Below are 20,316 nucleotides of genomic sequence, written 5' to 3'. Positions count from 1 at the left end.
TTTGTTCACATTTCTAACTGAAAAGAAGAGAGAGATCAAAATTGGAACAGACATCAAAGTTATTCATATCAGCAAGGTCTAAAGTTATTCATATCAGCAAGGTCTCTAGATGAATTTCATTTATCTAAATTCTGAAATGCCCCTGTTTAAATATGTATAGAGAACTTGATGTATTTTATAAGAGGAGCCGATATATAAAGAATGTAATGTAAAAAGCTCTGTGGACAAGAGACCAGCCTAGCCCAAACAGTATACGATTGTCCAACTCAACAAATAGGACTAAGTGCAAGAGACATAATAAAAGCTGTGACATGGATGTGATATGCTATAAAAGTACCACCAAACTGGAGAATAAAATTATTTAGGGTAACTGTAAATTCACTCTGATTTTTGTAAGCATCAGGGTTTATTCATTAATAACAAATTGTCACCCACCTTACAACTGAAAACAATAATGTGATTTAAATCCTTGTAATATATTATGTGAAAGTGAACAAGGATCATTTACCCTGCTGGCTCTCAGTTTCCCTAAGGAAAGGGTATTCAAAGTGGCCTCTAAGAACTCAAGATCTCAAAAAGGAGGTGTTATACTCCTGGATCTCTCCTCTCCAGAGTGCGATGATCCTATGCTTTTACCCATTTTATATATATACTCGACTATAATATAACATTTCATTTGAAGAAAGGATTCCATGGCTGAAAGTCAAAAAGTCTGAAACCACTGTACTATATGATGTCTAAGGTTCCTAGCATAAATAATATTCAATACTATTCATGACTCATTTTTATCAAAGCACTTAATACACAGTACTGTTCTTATAATTCACCCTATGCATCTTCTGAATGAAGTTAACCAAAATGTAAGTTATCACACAGTGGACAGTACCCTGGATTATATTCCGGAAACCCTGGTTATCTGAATTCTGGCTCTGTCTCTCGTTAGTCATGTGTCCGATGATAAGTCATCTCAACTCTGTGAACCTCTTCCTCATTCTCTAAAATGGAAATATATACCTCAAATGACTGTAGAGATTAAAGGAGACAACATATATAAAAGGTACTACAACAGAGCCAGTGCTATAGGAAGCAATAAGTTGTAAAGGTTTTCAATCTTGGTTTTTCTCTCAAAACCAAATCCTACACAATAATGTCACCTGGTTTCCTGAATTAGAAGTGAACTGAATTACAATAAAGCAGATATTTTTCCCCAAGAGAAAAATATTTTTCTACAGGCGGGAAAACCTCTTCTTATTTCTGCCTGGAACAACATCTTCTATTTCTTCTGGGAAATGCCCCTTTCTCCTCCCCTTCAAATTCCTCCACCTCTTCCCCCAACCACTACTAACCCTTAACAACATGGTTTGAATGAAAGCTGCTACCTTATTTCACATCTCAGCCCCTCTAGTCACTACTTGTCAGCCAAGGGTGAGCCTCCCTGTCACAGCAGGGCCAACCATAGAACCCCATCCTCTTGGCCACAGTTGGAGAAGGGAGAAATTGGCCCAACACAAACTGGACCAATCAGTCCTTCTGTGTTATTGACGCTGGAAATAAGAGAGTGGGAAGTGCCAGCAGCCATAGTTTCTGCCAAAGCAAAAAAAGAGACACAAATACGAGAGACCAAAAAAGAAAACCTAATGTGACTGGGGTCCCTGATTTCAGTTGAACCTACAATCCTGCCATTTGTTCCCTAAGGTAGTAGATTTTGTCACATGTAAACCAAAGAACGCTGAGTGAATACAGACCTCTAAGAAAAAGTACAGGGACTTCCCTGGTGGTCCAATGGCTAAGACTCTGCACTCCCAATGCAGGGGGCCCAGGTTCGATCCCTGGTCAGGGAACTAGATCCCACATGCCGCAACTAAGAGTTCTCATGCCTCAACTAAAGATCCCGCATACCACAACGAAGATCCTGCGTGCCACAACTAAGACCCAGTGCAGCCTAATAAATAAATAAATATTTTTTAAAAAGAAAAGAAAAATTGCAACAAAGTTGGGATTGCAATTTTGCTTATATACCTTTCCTTTCACAGCTTTTATCTTACAACTCCATCTCTTCTCTCCTTTATGAGTAGTAATTCACAAATATAACTGGTCTTGGTGAGGGATGGGGATCTCTACTGCCTTTTAACTGTGGGAACAATCTATATTTATTAACTCTCCAACTCCTCAAACCTCAAATAAAATGTCAGTATTGCTTCCTGCCTCTGTCCTTAAAATTTACTTAATTTCTAAACCCAAGGTTTTTATTTTTACTCAGTTGAAAAATGGATATAATCTGTGAAAATCACCTAACTATAACATATTTTGAAGATAAAATGTGCCACATAAATAAGAAACATTCACTACTTCAACACACTGCTCATTCTTAGTTTTGAGCTTATTGCTCATAGACTCCAACTGCTACTCCCATTATCATTAGCTCTTCTCATTGCAGGTTATACCTTTCAAGCCCTAATTTAAATCCCCATTTAGAATTTTTGGTTCTTCTTAGGCTCAACTCTAACAGAAACTATGGCAATTTAGGGGTTTTTTCTATTTAATTCAGTGTCATTAAGCTTTAATAAAACTTCAAATTTTTCTTTTTCAAAAAAATCAACTTGAGGGCTTCCCTGGTGGCGCAGTGGTTGAGAGTCCGCCTGCTGATGCAGGGGACACGGGTTCGTGCCCCGGTCCGGGAAGATCCCACATGCCGCGGAGCGGCTGGGCCCGTGAGCCATGGCCACTGAGCCTGCGTGTCCGGAACCTGTGCTCCGCAACGGGAGGGGCCGCAACAGTGAGAGGCCCGCGTACCGCAAAACAAAAACAAAAACAAAACAACAACAACAAAAATATTTTGTAATCAAATTTCTGCTTTTTAAACTTTTGGTATTTCTGTTGCTTTCGAGGCAGTCACCATAGTAACAGAGAAACAAGAACCGGAAGCCAGCAGTTGAAATGGACTCCTGCTGATGATAGTGGTTCCGCTTCCATGGAAACAACAACGAAGTGATGGAAATACTGGAAGGCTTTTTAAATGTAACCTTAAATATACATACTATGCCTCCTTCCTTATCAGCCCCTTAAAAGTAGGTCACAAGCACTGCTGATCAATAGCGGCAGCCAAGGATGAAAACCACCTCTTGCAGATTTCTGCTGCAGGATACTTACTGAGGTTTTTGAGTACCAGAAAGAAAAGATTCATCTATCGATTTCCAGAATAATTCCAAGTAATCAACTTATTCATAAATATGACTTTAAACAGATTTTACTTGATCAAAATTTTTGACTCTAACCACCTTAATTTCTTAATCTTCATTTTAAGACACACACGCAGCATATAATGATTATTTTTCAAGGAAACTAGGTTACCTGGAATTCAACTTTTAATCCCATATTAGGTCATGTGGCTATTATTTCTTCAGTAATATATCTAGGGAGACACTTAATAAATGCTTTTAAAAATGGATACGTATTTAACATTCTACCTAGGGACTTCCCTGGTGGTCCAGTGGTTAAGACTTCACCTTCCAATGCAGGGGGTGTAGGTTCAATCCCTGGTCGGGAAGCTAAGATCCCACATGCCTCGGGGCCAAAAGCCAAAACATAAAACAGAAGCAATATCGTAACAAACTCAATAAAGACTTTAAAAATGGTCCACATCAAAAAATCTTTTAAAAAAATAAAAATTCTACCTGAAGATAAACCAATACCTTCAATAAGTTCTCTACATTTCTGTTAATCATTCAGACAGAACAAGAATTTCCACTGTGCTTTGGCATTCAAAAGAGAAAAACTGCTTCCATTATTTATTTACTAACCTTTATGTCAAAAAGTTCTGGTGTACCATAAAAGATGTCTTATCTTTATATATCGTGTCAACCCATATTTCTTTACCCCAGATCAAGAGAAAGAATAGAATTAGGGTGATTATAAAGTGTGATTCATGAAAGAAGAGAGTGTAGCTGAATAGAAATGAGCAATTTCAAAGCTGTCATTGAAAATTTTTGAAAACTGCTATCCAGCAGTCCAGAGCACCAACCCTGACTCAATTTACTAAGAGAAGTTATTATAGAAGGCACAATCTATAGATAATAGAATTGTGAAATTCTAATTTACCCAAGAGACCATCACCATTTGGTACTCCTTCACTATATCTAATTCATTTAATATATTACCTTCCTTTTATAACTAAGGAAATTGAGGCTCAGGGATGTGAAATGCCTTTCTCAGTCACAAAGTTAAATAAGAGCCTAAACCTAAACCAGATCTTATGCTACCACACTTCAGGTAACTGAATGTGAATTAGATTATTCTACTGTTACTGAGTAGAGCAAGAAAAATACAGAGCACAGGACAAGTACAAGCGAGTATGGGAACAAAGATGAAGAGAAAATAAAGGTAAGGAGTTGAGGCAGGAGCCTATCAGACAAGATAGAGTAGAATCAGAGAGAAGGAAAGACTGAAGAAGATAGACAGGCACACGAGAAAATCAGAGCTATGAAGAGGTACAAATTTCACACTATATAAAAGAGAATGGGCCTCTCTGAGAAAAAGTGGGCTCTCAAACATCCTTGTAACCCAAGGATTTCCTTGGAAAACAAAGGTCCTTATTCATTTACCAATTTAAAAAAAAAAAAAAAGGCATTTTTACTCACAGAAATAATGAAAATCAGTTTCACGAACTAGAATAAAAAGTTAATTCTTCCAATTCTGTTATTCTACCCTTAGTCACTAAAAAGAATATAGCTACTGCCTCATCATTGATTCAACAAAAGAAAAGCAATGTTAAAGGAAGAACTGGCCACGTCAGACTTCTTGAAAGCCAGTATGTCTACATTTGTACTTTATGGGAAATTTTAAGGGATTTTCAAGAGTATTTTGACCATACTTGATTGTCTCCACATGCACAGAATTTAATCCCCATATAAGACTCTACTTAGTCACATCTTATATTCCTATCTCTACTCCACACTCTCCAGTAGGCCCTACTGGAGGCTCTATCACTTTACTCTTGGTCAAGCATGCTTGGTTTTCATTCAGATTTATCACATTAGGAAGAACATCCAAATCAACCTGGGTTTGCTGGGATAAGTTTTTGTTTGTTGGTGCTTCCTTTTTTTTTTTTTAAACAACTTCAGTCACATAAAAGAATATATGCCTGTTTGAGATGGCCTTGGTGGTTAGAGTTTTTTTTTTAAGTGCTGATTTATTATATTCAATGGGTTTTTTGTTCTTTTCAGGTAAAGCCTACCATTTCTGACTTATGCTAAGTATTCTGACAACAAAAGGCAACCTTGAGAAAAACTGTAATTTACGGTTCTACACATCACCCACAAATCTAGAGCCATCAGCCTTTCCGTGAATAACAAACCTGGTCAGTCAGGGAATCTGCTTCCCATTTGCATTTAACCAACTCCCTATTAATGTTTTTTCTAAACTACGTGTTATGTGAAACCTATAAGTTCAAAGAGTCACCAGAGAATAGTAAAAGCAATAGTCACAATAACAGTTGTGCCCAGGCATTGCCTCAACTATAATTGCTTTCAATGTTGTTTACGCAGTTTTTCTGCCAATAAAAAAAGAAACAGGGCTTCCCTGGGGGCGCAGTGGTTGAGAGTCCACCTGCCGATGCAGGGAACACGGGTTCGTGCCCCGGTCCGGCAAGATCCCACATGCCGCGGAGCAGCTGGGCCCGTGAGCCATGGCCGCTGAGCCTGCGCGTCCGGAGCCTGTGCTCCGCAACGGGAGAGGCCACAACAGTGAAAGGCCCGCGTACCGCAAAAAAAAAAAAAGGAACAAACAGCCCAAAATGGAGCCACTAAGCCCATGTCACCAAATTTTAGAATACCTAACTTAATCGCAGTTTCAACCTTCCCCAGGACTGGAATCTTAACCAGTCAGTCTGGAACTTCCTCGTCAGCACCAGGGAGGTAACCAGCCAATAAACGTTTTTGTCTCCCAAAGGAAGGTGTATTGCTCAAAATAATCTTTTTTTTGTTTATGACTTCCTTGTCCCATCCCCTCTTTGGCTTTAAAGACCTTTCCTTTTCTGGAGCTCCGTGGAGCTCCTTTCTACTTGCTAGATGGGATGCTGCCCGGTTCAGGAATCAATAAAGTCAATTAGATCTTCAAATTTACTCAGCTGGATTTTGTCTTTTAACAGATATGGTGTCAGTGTCAGGGTCCAAAGTGAACAAACTTCTGATGGCATTCGAGGACAAGAAAGACAGGTGTGGTATCTGTGAACCCCTTTTTGCGTTCACTGTCTTTCTTTCAGCAGTAAGTTTCTCTCAATTCTGAGCTCCTTTCTCTTTGCATCAAGCTTCAGATATAACTGGCTTTCCTTTATAGAGCAAGACAGCTTGAGCTGGTGGACAGTTCTGCCTGGAACCCAGGTCCCTAGCTTTATCATGGACTGCAATTCCCAGGTTTTTGAGTGGAACCCCCAACCCTTAATTCTGTCCCAGGATCCACTTAGGTACTGTTAGTGGCAATATGCAGTTCCCTATTTATGTGGGGCCCTCAGTCCACAGCCCACATTTGTTGAGATCTGCTGGTTCAATGCTTTCCCCAGTCCAAGGTCCCACATCCCACATTGGGGAACTGGTATGGTACACACAGGGCCTTTTCTTGGTTAGGACGCAGTATATACTAAGGTACACATTTTTTTGCCTTACTTTATGTAGATAAAGGCTAAATGCTAATAGGAATCTCAGAAGTCAAAACAGCCTCAAAATGGATGCATAAGGGTTGAGCATTTAAGATCTGTTAGAATACCCACCACCTAACTCAAAGACTCCCAAGTTAGGATAAGTTGGTCACAGAATGGGTTACTGACACTCAGTCACTTGCCAACCTTAAGAAAATTTCCACGCATAGAGGTACACTGTAAAACACCACATAATCCCCAACCCTATGACACACCCCTCTTAGGTATTAGTTTGGCTCCAAGAGACCCAAAGGCCAGCTAAAAAAATAAAAACAATAATGGGATCCTTAAAATCCAAAGAGTTAAGCACACCCTTCTGGCATACCTGCTTATCTTATGTCTAACAACTACAATCCTGGAAACTGTAGATATCTACAAAAATGGCAAAATATTACTAAAAACAACCCAGAATTACAGTGGCCATTATAGGGAACATTCCAATTAGACAAGATCATTCACTTAAGAAGTGCACTTAAAAGTAAGAGTTCCCCAATTAAACAAACAGAATGGGATACATATTTTAACTGGTATGCAGTAGCTTCCAAAGGCTTCAAAATGCCAAAAGAACTTTATTGAAAGTTTCATTACAAAAAGCTAACAAAAAATTAAAGACACAAGAGGTACCTAAAACAAAGGAGTATAAGACAGACACAGCACTTCCCTGGTGGTGCAGTGATTAAGAATCTGCCTGCCAATGCAGGGGTCAAGAGTTTGAGCCCTGGTCCGGGAAGATCCCACATGCCACGGAGCAACTAAACCAGTGTGCCACAACTACTGAGCCTGCACTCTAAAGCCTACGAGCCACAACTACTGAGCCTGTGCGCCACAACTACTGAAGCTCACGCACCTAGAGCCCCTGCTCCGCAACAAGAGAAGCCACCACAATGAGAAGCCCGCGCACCGCAATGAAGAGTAGCCCCCACTCACTGCAACTAGAGAAAGCCCGTGTGCAGCAACGAAGACCCAACACGGCCAAAAATAAATAAATAATAAATAAATAAATGTATTAAAAAAAAAAAAAAGACAGACACAACTCCTACTGCCCCCTCTGTCTTCCTTTATCAAGTACTCATTCTACTAATCTTCTGTTTGAATTGTCTTTCCACTCTGAAGAGACTACAAGGCCATAAACAAAAGTCCGTCAAGTTAATGGCCATACAGGAACCCCTGTGCCTTTGAAAGAAAGACCCTGTAAGGATCTCTCTCAGAGGTAATGAGACTGAGGATTTTCTGGTAAATTGCTACATCATTCCCTTAAACAACCAAGGGGAAACGGAAATTAAAAATTGATTTAAAACCTTGCCAAATTCTGGTAAATATCAGAGATACATTCTCCACTTAAACCCCACTCAGACCTTGCAGGTGGGATCCTGGAAAAACTGGCAGAAGCCAGTTGAGGGTGAGAATTATTACCAGAGTCAATTCTGGATCTCTGTCTGCAGTACCCAATAAAGAGAAAAATAAAGTATCTTTTGCACCCAATTAGGGGATACCTCTTAAGTCCAAGGGGTTGGTCAATACTGCCAGAAATATTTACTGTTTATCTAAGCTGAAAACTGACAAGATTTTTTTTTTAATTTTAAGTAGCTCTGTGGTCAAAAGTTGGCCAAACTGGAAGCTAATATACGGAGTCTGCTAATAACTGTTTTTTAAGGCCTTCTCCCCTAAACTAAAATAATGTTCCCAGCAGGAAAGAAAAAACTTCTAAAGCCCTTATAAAAGGACTTATGGGTGGATCAACCTATGATGTCATTTAAATAACAACCCAATTCCTTGTGTAACTGAGAGCAACTGTCCTTATCTTACAAACCTTTGCAAAACTAGAAATGCAGCTCTAGAGGCAGTCCAAAATTCACCTATTCCTTTTTCCAATCCCCAAACCTCCTCTATTTATCTTAAAAGACTTGTAACTTGCATTCTTTTCTTGTGCCTTTGAGATGTAAATATTAAAGTACAAACTTCAGAGAGGTAGTTCTTATCAGTTAAAAAAAAAAAAAAAGAGGGGGAAGGGGGACAGAGGGTAGGTCACTTGGAACTTGAGCAATTGAGAAATCCCAAGTGTACAGAAGCTATGAGGTCCCTGTTCGCATCTGTCTACATGTTCACATGTGTCTATATACATGTGTTATAGATATATTTTCTACCTCTGGATAGTATTGCCAAAATTAACTTATAGAAGAGCTCTGGGGCTTCCCTGGTGGCGCAGTGGTTGAGAGTCCGCCTGCCGATGCAGGGGACACGGGTTCGTGCCCCGGTCTGGGAAGATCCCACATGCCGCGGAGCGGCTGGGCCCGTGAGCCATGGCCGCTGAGCCTGCGCGTCCGGAGCCTGTGCTCCGCAACAGGAGAGGCCACAACAGTGAGAGGCCCACGTACCGTAAAAAAAAAAAAAGAAGAGCTCTATTTAACTGGCTTACAAAAATAATTAAGTGCTTATATAAATCATGTATTCATAAAATTCTTAAAAATATAAGAAAAGTTAACCCAATGGTTTTGAGGTTCACTCAATCTGAGATAATCTTTAGTAAGTAAAAGCTCATTTTAAGTTTGTTGATTTAATTAAAACAGACACGTCTTTAAAGTTATCATACTAAAAATAATGTTGATATACACCTTTTATTCAGCCTAGGCCAACTAAAGATCAAATAAGTTCATGTTATCTCTTATAAAATTTGTCAGCAAGAAAAATGGCTTGGGATGAAGACTGACATTGTCTAATGTCTCATGAAGTTTTTGTGGGCAGTCTAAACATAATTGTTAAAAACAAGTAAATGAAATAGATGTCAGTAGGATAAAAAGTTTTCAGGTGAACTTTCCAATAGTTTCTCCAAATCTTTTTGGTAACCTGAAATTTTGTTAACTTAAATTAAAGGACAGTCATTAAGTATCTAGATCACTTCCAAACAAGGTAAAGTACTGAAAGATTAATTACTGAACATAGGTTTATCTAATTTTTGCTTCTTTTTACAGAAAAATTCAAGGCATTTTGGGTCTATTAATAAGCATGTTTTATGCCACACTGAGAAACTGTCTATGAGAAAACACATTTCTAGAAATTATAAGAAGTATTTATGAATCTGCCAATCCACAGAATGCTAATGTAAAAGATAGTTCATAATTGCTTACTTCCCAGTTTTCACTAGAAATTAAAGGTTTCTAAGGGTTAAAAATTCTCATGTACGTAATTAAAACTACTAGAAATAATAAGGAAAAGGAATTTTATGTGTGATCAGGACTGGCTAAGATTAGAATGAATTTGATTAAGTTTCAATACCAAAAGTAAGCTGGTGTAAAATTAGAATTTGAGTTTCTCCCTATTAAAAGGGACAAAGTGTTCTTGGACTACTGGTCTGCTTTTAATAGTAAGAGATTATAAAAGGTTTTCCTTTACCTTTTGAACAATCTGCCAGGGCCAGGGAGGAGGTGGGGGACACAAAGATCTTGTGTCCTGTCAAAATCATCACCTATGTTCCCTGTTGTCTTTATCGGGTCTTTGATTTCTTAAACCTAGTCCTCTGGATATTAAAAAAAGTAAGTTTTGCTCAGAACTATGTAACCTATATTTGCCTGTAAAGTCTTTGTCACTTTGGTTCAATACATAAGCATTGTTTCGTAGTGTCCTATGACCCTATTTGACCAAGTGTTTTTAAACCGTTTGATATTTTTTACAAAATTCCCAAAAATCAAATTCTAAAAGAAGTCTTTCTGACCTCTAACGTTGGGATTTTTCCAGAGGGCCCCCGGCATATCTCAAAAGATTTGTTCTCTCTTCTCATAAAAAGACAGATGTTAAACTAATTAGACTTATTTGATATGTTAAATTACATGTGAAGCATTGAGAAATAAAAATACTAGGCCTTCTTTATGTTCTATTTATATAGGTATATAAGTATTCTAAAAATTGTATGAAGTTCCTAGAAATCTGATATATGTTAATATCTGACAGTTATAATAAAACATTATAACACATATAATGACATTATAATAACACAATAATAAATCTGATAATGTTATCAGTCATAATTCTAGTTATTGTCTTGGAGTGTTGTGTGTCACAGAAATAACCAAATTCCCTTGTCAACTGCGCTGTAATGAACTCTAGTCAGATCTTTAACCACGGGCATTTTAAGTCTTTTGACATTTACAGACGGTTATTGTTTTACTCTGATGCTTTTGCTAAAGCGTTGCTACAAAAGTGTTTCTTTTTTCAGAGAAATTTCTAGAAAGGATTCTGACAAGTACTCTAGGATACTAGTTTCTGGTAACTTTCAGATAATAACACCAACTGGTTAAGAATTTATAGAACTCTAAGGAAAAACTGGATTCATAAAACTGCTAACAAAAGATGAAGATCAAGAACTAATTACAGTGTAAAGCAACTATACTCCAATAAAAATTAATTTAAAAAAAGAAATAATTACATAGAACTGAATGAACTGAGGAAGATGATTATAATTTTTTATGACTTTTTGTTTAAAACATTGCTGGTTCTTTTGTTTTTCCAGGTTTAAGGAAATCCTTTTATCTCTTCTTTTAAAGCTATCAGCAATTTGGTAACATACATTTGTGAACTAAAGTGGAACATTTACTTTTTCTCCCTACTTGATCCCACCAAAATTCAGAAACTCCTGAGTATTCTCTTCATGGCAATAAAGTTCATTATTTGCATAAGTTCAATAAGAATCTGTTCTCACTGTAACAGAACACAATTGGAAACACTGGCTGTATTACCAAGACTTTAACTAGAATGTCATATTTGACAGAAATGTGTATACACTCAGATATGACCAGACAGCTTTAAGGAACTGCTTGGAAAAATTGGCCTGGTGCCTTACTTACAGGGTTACCGTCAGCCTTACCAGTTGAGTATGGAAGGTTATACTTCCTGACAGGCCCAGGAACCTTGAAAAGAGAGGATTTCACTCAAACTGTAGGTATTGCAGGTAAAATCTAGTGATGATGCTTGGATTGGCTTCCTAGCCTCAAAGGCTTTTAAGAGTTCAATCTGAGATCCCTCATGAAAAGTTCCACCAAAGCAGTCTTAAAAAGAACTTATACAATCAATCACTATTCTTGCTGCACTTATGAAAATAATCAGGCCAAGTCTAATGCAAACTGATTAGTTTTACTGTAATTATCCTTAAAAAAAAAAGTGGGGATAACTGTAGGGAGAAAAATTATGTTTGCACCTTTGTCTATTTTAGAGTAACCCTGTTAACTGTCTCTGAGGTTTCGTTATACACCTATAAACTGAACTAGATCCTAAATTCTTCTAGTTTCCTCAAATATCTGGCTACAACTCTCCAAACTAACATTTCTAATTTTCTCCCACCCTTCCAATTTAAAGTCACTAAAGCCTTTGTTTTAAAGGCTGCCATTGAATCTCCTATAAGAGACTACAAGGGACTATAACCAGGTCCTCTTCCCTGCCCAGATGGCAGGGAAGTCAAACTTCAGAGACTTGAGCCTCGGATATATGTCTCACAGCTGAAGAAGGCTCCACCTGACCTCTGGTCCTGTACAGACAGTAAGGACCTCTGAATCAAATTGTCAAGGAAGAGAAGTAGCTGACATCAAGGTAGATTGCTTCTGCCCATGATGCTGGATCAAGACTTCATACTTTAACAAACCTGAAACCCTTTATTCTTGTCTTTCTTTCATTTACTCTGGAATTAGCCTGGAAAAACATTTCCATATCTCCCAGTCCAATGCTAAGCAGAGTAACATCTCAGACTGCTGGATTTGTCACCAAAGATTCCGACCTATCCATGATACTAGAGATCTCCTGGTCCTCCCTGTGACCAATTTTTCTTCTATTCCCAATGTCACTGGAAACTATGATCAACACCCCACTCACCCCCTCTTAGTAAGAAGTGTCTTACCAAGTTCAACTCTTGTGGCCAGAACATGAAATACCATTTTTTACCTTTCTCCAATTATAACTGTACTTCCCCAATGAGACATAATTACCTACATAACTTAGGTCATTTGCCCCCCCCACGTTCCCATGATTATCTAGATCAGATCTGTCCCCACTCACTAAGAGATCTCACCAGCAGCACCCATCTTTGCAAGGTGGGTGACTCTTTATTTCAGGCTAAAAGACTTTCTTTCCGTATGCACTGAAATCCTAACTGACCTCTGGCTTGAACGGTAAACACGGCAATCCCTGTGAATGGTCCATTAGCAGCATCACTTTAACGGGAATGGTTTGTGCCCCAATACGCTTTGTCTTTGTTTGTGGTGGTTATCATTCTCCTCGGACCTATGCGCGCCTAAATGGCTAGCAGACAACTGTGCAATGCCTCTTAGGTTACCCAACTGTACCCCTAACTTTCCACAAATGAACTAGTCACCTCATTGGTCAACTCCCATGGATTTACATCAGAAAGTCAGAAAAGACCTACCAGGAGATGTTCATGACTCAGAATTCACTTCCTTTGGCAAGGCCATGCTTCCCTGGTCAAAAGTAAATGTAATTGAGAATGTGATTTTAAAATTTTCCTTAATTCTTGAAGATATTCTGTTATCTGCTACTGAAACAATAGCTGCCTCCCAAAAATCCTTAGACTCTCTGGCCAAAATTTTTCCTCATAATAGTATAGCCCTTAAGTATCTTTTAGCTGAGCAGGGAGTTGTCTGTGCTGTGGTCAACACCACTTGCTATGCCTGGATCAACACTTCTGGGGAAGCTGAAACTCAATTCCATAAAATCACTGAGCAAGCCACTTGGTTAAAAAGCTGACTCCTTCAGCAGGGTTGTTCTTTGACTTATTTGATTTTGATTGGTTTGGATCTTGGGGACCATGGCTCCAAAATGCACCCCAAACATTGAGAATTATCCTGCTTTTTTATAATCATAATAATCTTTAAACTTTGATCACGTTTCTCAGTTAAGCTAAGAGTTTGATCAAAAGGGGAGAATTAAAAAAAAAAAAAAGAAGAAAAAGAAACAACAGGTCCAAAATGGAGTCACCTGTGCTAAGCCCATGTCACCAAACCAAGACTTAGTACCTAGTCTAACTATAATTTCAACCTTCCCCAGGATTGGAATCTTAACCAATCAATCTGGAATTTCTCAGTCAGGATCAGTGAGATAATATGTATGATAAACCCTTTTGACCCCAAAGGAAGGTGACCTTGCTCAAAATAATCCTTATTTTTATTTATGACTTCCTTTTCCCACCCGCTTTCTGCCTTTAAAAACGTCTCCTTTTCTGGAGCTCCTTAGAGCTCCCTGCTACTTGCTAGATAGGATGCTGCCCAATTCATGAATCCATTAATAATGCCAATTAGATCTTCAAATTTACTCACTTGAATTTTGTTTTTTAACACTGCTATCAGTAATACTGTGTGAAAACTAACACATCGTTAGACCATAGGGTGTTAAATGCCTACAGAGATAGCCTTCTCTTAGATTCAACAATTTCTTTCTGCTCCCTAACCTATTTTTGTTTTGCATTTTTAAAGGGGAGAACCCAAAAGACCAATCATTCAACTACTTCAAAACAACACTGCTTGCACAGTCTCTTTCTGACAATAAACTCTTCTAAGTAAGAAAGTAAATAAATAAACAATCCCTTAAATGTTCCTTATGATGATGATGATAATAATTCCCTAAGTGTCCCTTATGTTCTAATCAAATGGCTTCTAAAAGATTACGATAAAAAGATTAAAAGGAGCTAGAGACATATTGAAGGAAAAGGGAATAAAGAATTAAAACCAAAAAGCTAAATTTTGTCTTATAAGATGGAATAAAAATAAGATAGGGGAAAATCTGGAAAGGAAACTCCACATAAACTTACAGTTTTTTTATCTGCCACACAGGTAAATATGGAAAGTCCCCCAAACCATACAAAAGCTTTTGCTCATTTTTCACTAGCTATAAGAGACATCTTAAGAGAAGCAGCAAATCTATGGAAGACTCAGTTCAACAACTGTTTTCTTGATGTCATGATATGGAATCACATTTCCTTTGAGAGGATGTAAAATGATCAACAGAAATACTGATTATAAGCAGTTAATTCTTCTCAATTCTGTAAGTTTCATAGACTCCATTAATGCGTCCCCACCTTAAAAATTAAATTGCCTTAGTGTATACTAGAATTAGAAAAGACTCCATCCCATCTTTCTTCAGACTGATTTAAGGTGAAAATTACATATCGTCACATTTAAACAATTCAAAGTATGTGTCAAGCACTACTGCCCGAGTATATCACATGTGAAGCCCATTTCAAGATAACAAAGAAAATCCTCCCAGCAACTGGCTTTCTTTAAGTAAGGCACAAGAGTGAAAAAGTTCTCCATACCACTTATTCCTGCCTCTCCTACCCCTTTCAGAAGGAAAGATGTCTAATAGTTACTGAACATCTATTATGTTCCAGACACATAGTCATCTCAGTGTTTATGGTCATTTCAATGTTGTCATAGGACATTACATATAGAAGACTATCAATAAAATTTTGTTAAACAAATGAATGAAAAAGTAAATGAATGATTTTTCACCAATATTACACAGTCTGATTACAATACCTTCACACCTAGAGATGATTCAATTATCTCCTTCTATAACTTAGTGCCTTTCATAATAGTCACATAAAATACATGTCAGAAAATGTGTATAATTATTGTCTTTATCATCTGTGCAGGTGAAATGCATAAAAAAGGAATATAGCATAGAAGTGGCATGGCTGGACTAAAAAGAGAATCTATATTTGGTTTAATTTTATGAAAAATTATCATTACAGTATCCGTGAGGAAAACACAACACAGATATTCTAAGTAATTATAAATCATTGTGTAAAATAAAATGAAGCCTATGAACTCTATCGTTTGACAATTACAATTTTGGAAAATGTGTGTCTTAACAGTTTATAAAAGTATGACACAATGATCTGGTTATTTTTCAAATGAAACACACTTTGAGATCACTAAGAGAAATACAGTATAATTGTCTGAGAAAAAGCAGATTTACGTTTTTAATACTTCCTAAAAGAGAATAAATAAGCTGAACTTCCATGCAATTTATAACTAGCTCAATGTTTAATTAAGATATAGCTTAAGGTGTAAATTATGTAAAAGTATGTAACTCAAGTAAAAACAAAATAATGATTAAATCCTTGCCCAAGTGCCTAACGACCTGCCAGCACTGAAATAGCAGTAGTTTTTCACTTAGGGTATTTTAGTTTTGTTTGGATTATTTTAAAATACTCATAGATATCTACATTTCTTCTGATCAGAATCAAGTTTTTTTTCAGTAATCACAGGGATTAAACCAACCCTCTCATTTTATGTTTTTAAACTGTGCTGCTAAAGATATTAAAATGTGGTGATACTGATGACAGAGACCATCTAATAAAAAAAAAAAAAAAAACTCGAGAATCCTCATCTCTGCTTTTGCTATAGAGCAGCTGTGCCTCACACAGATTCACATGAATGAAAATATTTAGACGAGAAACCACCCACTTAGTTTATTTTCCGTATGACTTTCCTGTAATTATTTTGTAAACTGTTCACACAACAATACATAAAAACATCTGCAAAAACAGGTAATTAATGTGTCAAGCCAAACTAATGCATTTTTTATGGTGTCCATGCTTCGTCAACTGTAATTATAACTCTTTTTTAAGCAAATGATGATGTGTTTGTTGCAATGTGCAAGTGGTTATTTTAGATGCTCTGTTTACTCTTCATACAATCTGAATATAAAACTCCACAGCTACTTTACCCCACATCAATGCCTTACCTAGCTTTCTGCAGAAGCAGGAAAGTGGTTCTCTTTTCCAGGCTATAATTTCCAGTGAACATTTTTGTCATTAAAACATGAAACTCTCAACATAAAAGTCGACACCAAAATAGCCAACAATTCAAGAAACATATGCCAGCAGATGATTCATCCAGACTTTCTTCCTTCAGTTGTAACCATGTGGGAAGGCAGCACTTTATGCCCATCGGATGCAGTACGCTGAGCCTCCTGATCATCAGAGGTTCAGAAGGTTCATTATTTTTTGAATGTATGATATTCTTTCCATTTAGACCACCAAACACATATATCTTTGACATGAGACCAACAAATGAAGAATCAAAACCTGCCCAAAGCATACTGCTTCATATTCAATTTATCCTGCTTGAGTTCTAACTACATAAAAGTCATCTTAATTACCATTATTACTATTATTATACATTAACAGTATTGCATACCAATAATCATCCTCAGATGGACATTATTCTAGGCCCAAGGTATGCGATCTCTAAAGTTCTGTTTTCAGAGGTAACAAAATCTGAAATTAAGGAAGAAGCACAACCCTATAATATTCTTATAGTGTCTCTTCTCTTTTTAAAAAGGGCAACTTTTAAAACGTCTATGGTGAAAACCTGTAGTATTAAAAAACTGTGGTAATAAAGAACTCTTAGGAAACAAGGTTTTTCTGTTTATTTTCACAATCAAAATTTTTAGAGATAATGTAGAATTAGCCCTTCTAGGTCCAAGCTTATATAACTCTTTATTTTGATACAAATATTTCTTTTTTTTTTTGCGGTATGCGGGCCTCTCACTGTGTGGCCTCTCCCGTTGTGGAGCACAGGCTCCGGACGCGCAGGCCCAGCGGCCATGGCTCACGGGCCCAGCCGCTCCGCGGCATGTGGGATCCTCCCGGACCGGGGCACAAACCTGTGTCCCCTGCATCGGCAGGCGGACTCTCAACCACTGCGCCACCAGGGAAGCCCGATACAAATATTTCTAAACTGAGTTGTTACTCCACTCTTCCCCTCATTATTAGCTACTGTGATATGCTACAGGTGTCTATTCAGCTGCTAGAATATAGTATAGGTGTTTGTCTATGCCTACCTTGTTCCCAAAAAGAACATGAGAAAAGTATTGGAGTAAATTACATGACAGTTTCCCAGCTGCCAAGTTTGCATTTTAGGTCAAATGCTAATTCTGGACAATTTGGGGTTGAGTCTAATCAAAACAGAATAGAGTCCTAGTTCCCAGGATGCTGAAATAGGAAAGACAAGACCAAGACAAGGAAAGGAACCAAAACAGAAGCTTATTTACTAAAGCTAGAAATCAAACTCAGGGTCATATTAGCAAGAAATAACAAGGAGTTCCCACTACTTATATAGCTACAAATATAAATGTAATAATGCATATAATTAATGTCATTTCAAATGGCGAATTGTACACATTGTCAAACTTTCGGGACAAATATACTGATATCTGTGTGGAGTACTGATGTGCCTACAGGAGTCATGTTAAGCCTATTTGACATTTTCACAAGCTGCCTTAAAGCATACTGGCTATTTACTACACTTACTTTAAGATTTCACCTATTTCTCACCTCCTCCAGAAGCCTTCCCTACAAGCTTTCTCCTTCCCCCGGTCAAGTGCCCATTTATAGGTATCAATAGAATTATTCTCATTCAAAAATATTTATAGAGGATTTTCTACGGAAAAGCCACTATACTAGAAGATACAATGATGAATGAGAAAATTCCTTGCACTCAAGGATATTACAAGTAAACAGAGATATTCATTCAATAAATAATTGCATAAATAATTATTTCATTGTAAATGAAGTACTTGAAGCAAAACAGTGTGCAATGACAACAAGATTCAGAAATCTATTCTGGTCTTAATAGAGGTGAGGAAAGGCTTCACTGAGGAACTGTCATTGAAACTGAGACCTGATGAACAAGGGGATATCAACTGAGGCAACACAGAAAAACACTCAAACAGAGCACAGCTTATGTGAAGGTTCCAACACAGAAAAGACCTTGGTGCTTGCCAGGAGGTAAAAGGCAGCCACTGTGGCTAAAGAAGAATAACTGAAGAGGAGTGGCTCAAGATGAGCCTGGAGAGGGAGGAAGAAGCCAAATCATTCATAGCCTTGTAGACCATAATATCTTTGGATTTTATCCTCAAAGCATTGAGTTTAATGCAAGAAACTGGCATGATTAGACTATTTTTAAAAGATCACTCAGACTACTCTACTGGTAGAGAAAGAATGGATTAACATCAAGCAAGAACAGAGCAGGAAAAAAAATTATAAAGTTGTTAGACAAGCAACGACAGGAGGTAGGACTTCCAGAATATCAGAGAGAGGAACTGGAGAAAACCTTCCCAGACAAAACTGGTCAAAATTATCAAAAACAACAACTCTGGAAATTGACTACAGACATACAAAAAATTAAGAAATATTTATATAAGAAAAGTACTGAACTGCAATAGAGAAGCAAGGGTGTTTTAACATGCAGCGACTCCTACCCATCCCTAGCCCAATGTCGATAGCCGATGTGAGGATCAACAGCCTTCCTGCTGCCGGGGGTGGCTAGTCTGATATCCACTGAAAAAAGTTCCAGGCTATTGAAATCAACAGCAAACAGTGACAACAGACAAGCCAAAAATTGAACAGAAAAATCTGAGAAACAAGATAGCACAGTGTGCTTTGATAAGCTCCCACATATTTGTGGGGATCTTGAAAGTTATACACATGCACAGAGAAGACCACAGAGGGCCACAGCTATCCTCTCACTCTTGGTGAACAGGAGACCATGCAAAAACAGAAAGTAAAAACCAGGGAAGACTCGTAAACCGCCTGAATTTTGAATGCCCTAGCCCACACAGACACTCTCAGCAAATGGCAGAAGCCTCACTGACTGAGGCACTTTAAGCATAATCTCTAAAGGATCACTGGCTGACCACAAACAACAACCAACAACCCTAGAAAAATGGAGGGGAGGAGGTAGAATCTTACAGTTGCTATAATATATTATCTAAAATATCAAGTTTTCAACAAAAAATATGAGACATGTCAAGAAACAGGAAAAGTATGGCCCATAAACAGAAAAAAGCAGCAGTCAGTAAAAACTGTCTCTGAAGGGACTCATACATAAATCTTAGTAGACAAACACTTCAAACAATTATTATAAATATGTTCAAAGAACTAAAAGAAACCATGTTTAAGGAATTAAAGAAAGCACAAAGACAATGAATCAACAAATACAGATTAACAATGAAAACACAGAAATTGTAAAAAAAGAACCAAATAGAAATCCTGGAGTTAAAAAGTACTCAACAGCACACTGAACTAACAAAAAAGAATCGGCAAATTTGAAGATAAATGAGTAGACATTATCCAGTCTGAATAAAACTGAACAATAAAAAAAAAAAGAGGGAGGGTGTGGGGGAAGAACCAAATTCAGAAATAAAGCACACTAACGTAGAAATAATGCAGTCCAAAAAAAAAGAGGGGGGGGGAAACGGAAGAAAGGAATATTTTAAAGAAATAATAGGTAAGGGACTTCCCTGGTGGTCCAGCGGTTAAGACTCTGTGCTCCCAATGCAGGGAGCCCGGGTTCAATCCCTGGTCAGGGAACTAGATCCCACATGCCACAACTAAAAGAGCCCACATGCCCCAACTAAATGAGCCCACATGCCGCAACTAAAATACCCCGAATGCCACAACGAAGATCCCTCACGCGGCAAAGAAGATCACGCATGCCGCAACTAAGACCCAGCACGGCCAAATAAATATATATATATTTATAAAATATTTTTTTAAAAAAGAAAGAAAGAATAGGTGAAAAATTCCCCAAAATGATCTACACATCTAAGAAGGTCATCAA

The 20,316-nt window shown here is 37.7% G+C and overlaps 1 protein-coding gene and 1 non-coding gene across 9 annotated transcripts in view; one reads left to right on the top strand and one right to left on the bottom strand.

Moving 5' to 3' along the window:
* RPS6KC1 (ribosomal protein S6 kinase C1) overlaps positions 1 to 20,316 on the bottom strand; it is a 218,314-nt gene that overhangs the window by 91,011 nt on the left and 106,987 nt on the right. The gene's annotated exons all lie outside the window — the stretch shown is intronic.
* On the top strand, positions 1,769 to 1,841 carry TRNAG-CCC (transfer RNA glycine (anticodon CCC)). Its single transcript has one exon. It is a non-coding gene; the product is annotated as a tRNA-Gly (tRNA).

The sequence above is a fragment of the Aethalodelphis obliquidens genome, unplaced genomic scaffold (assembly GCF_003676395.1).
Source record: "Aethalodelphis obliquidens isolate GAN/ISIS:26980383/991018 unplaced genomic scaffold, ASM367639v1 scaffold48, whole genome shotgun sequence".
In the NCBI taxonomy this organism is placed as follows: domain Eukaryota; kingdom Metazoa; phylum Chordata; class Mammalia; order Artiodactyla; family Delphinidae; genus Aethalodelphis; species Aethalodelphis obliquidens.
This window is presented reverse-complemented; position numbering and strand designations above follow the sequence as displayed.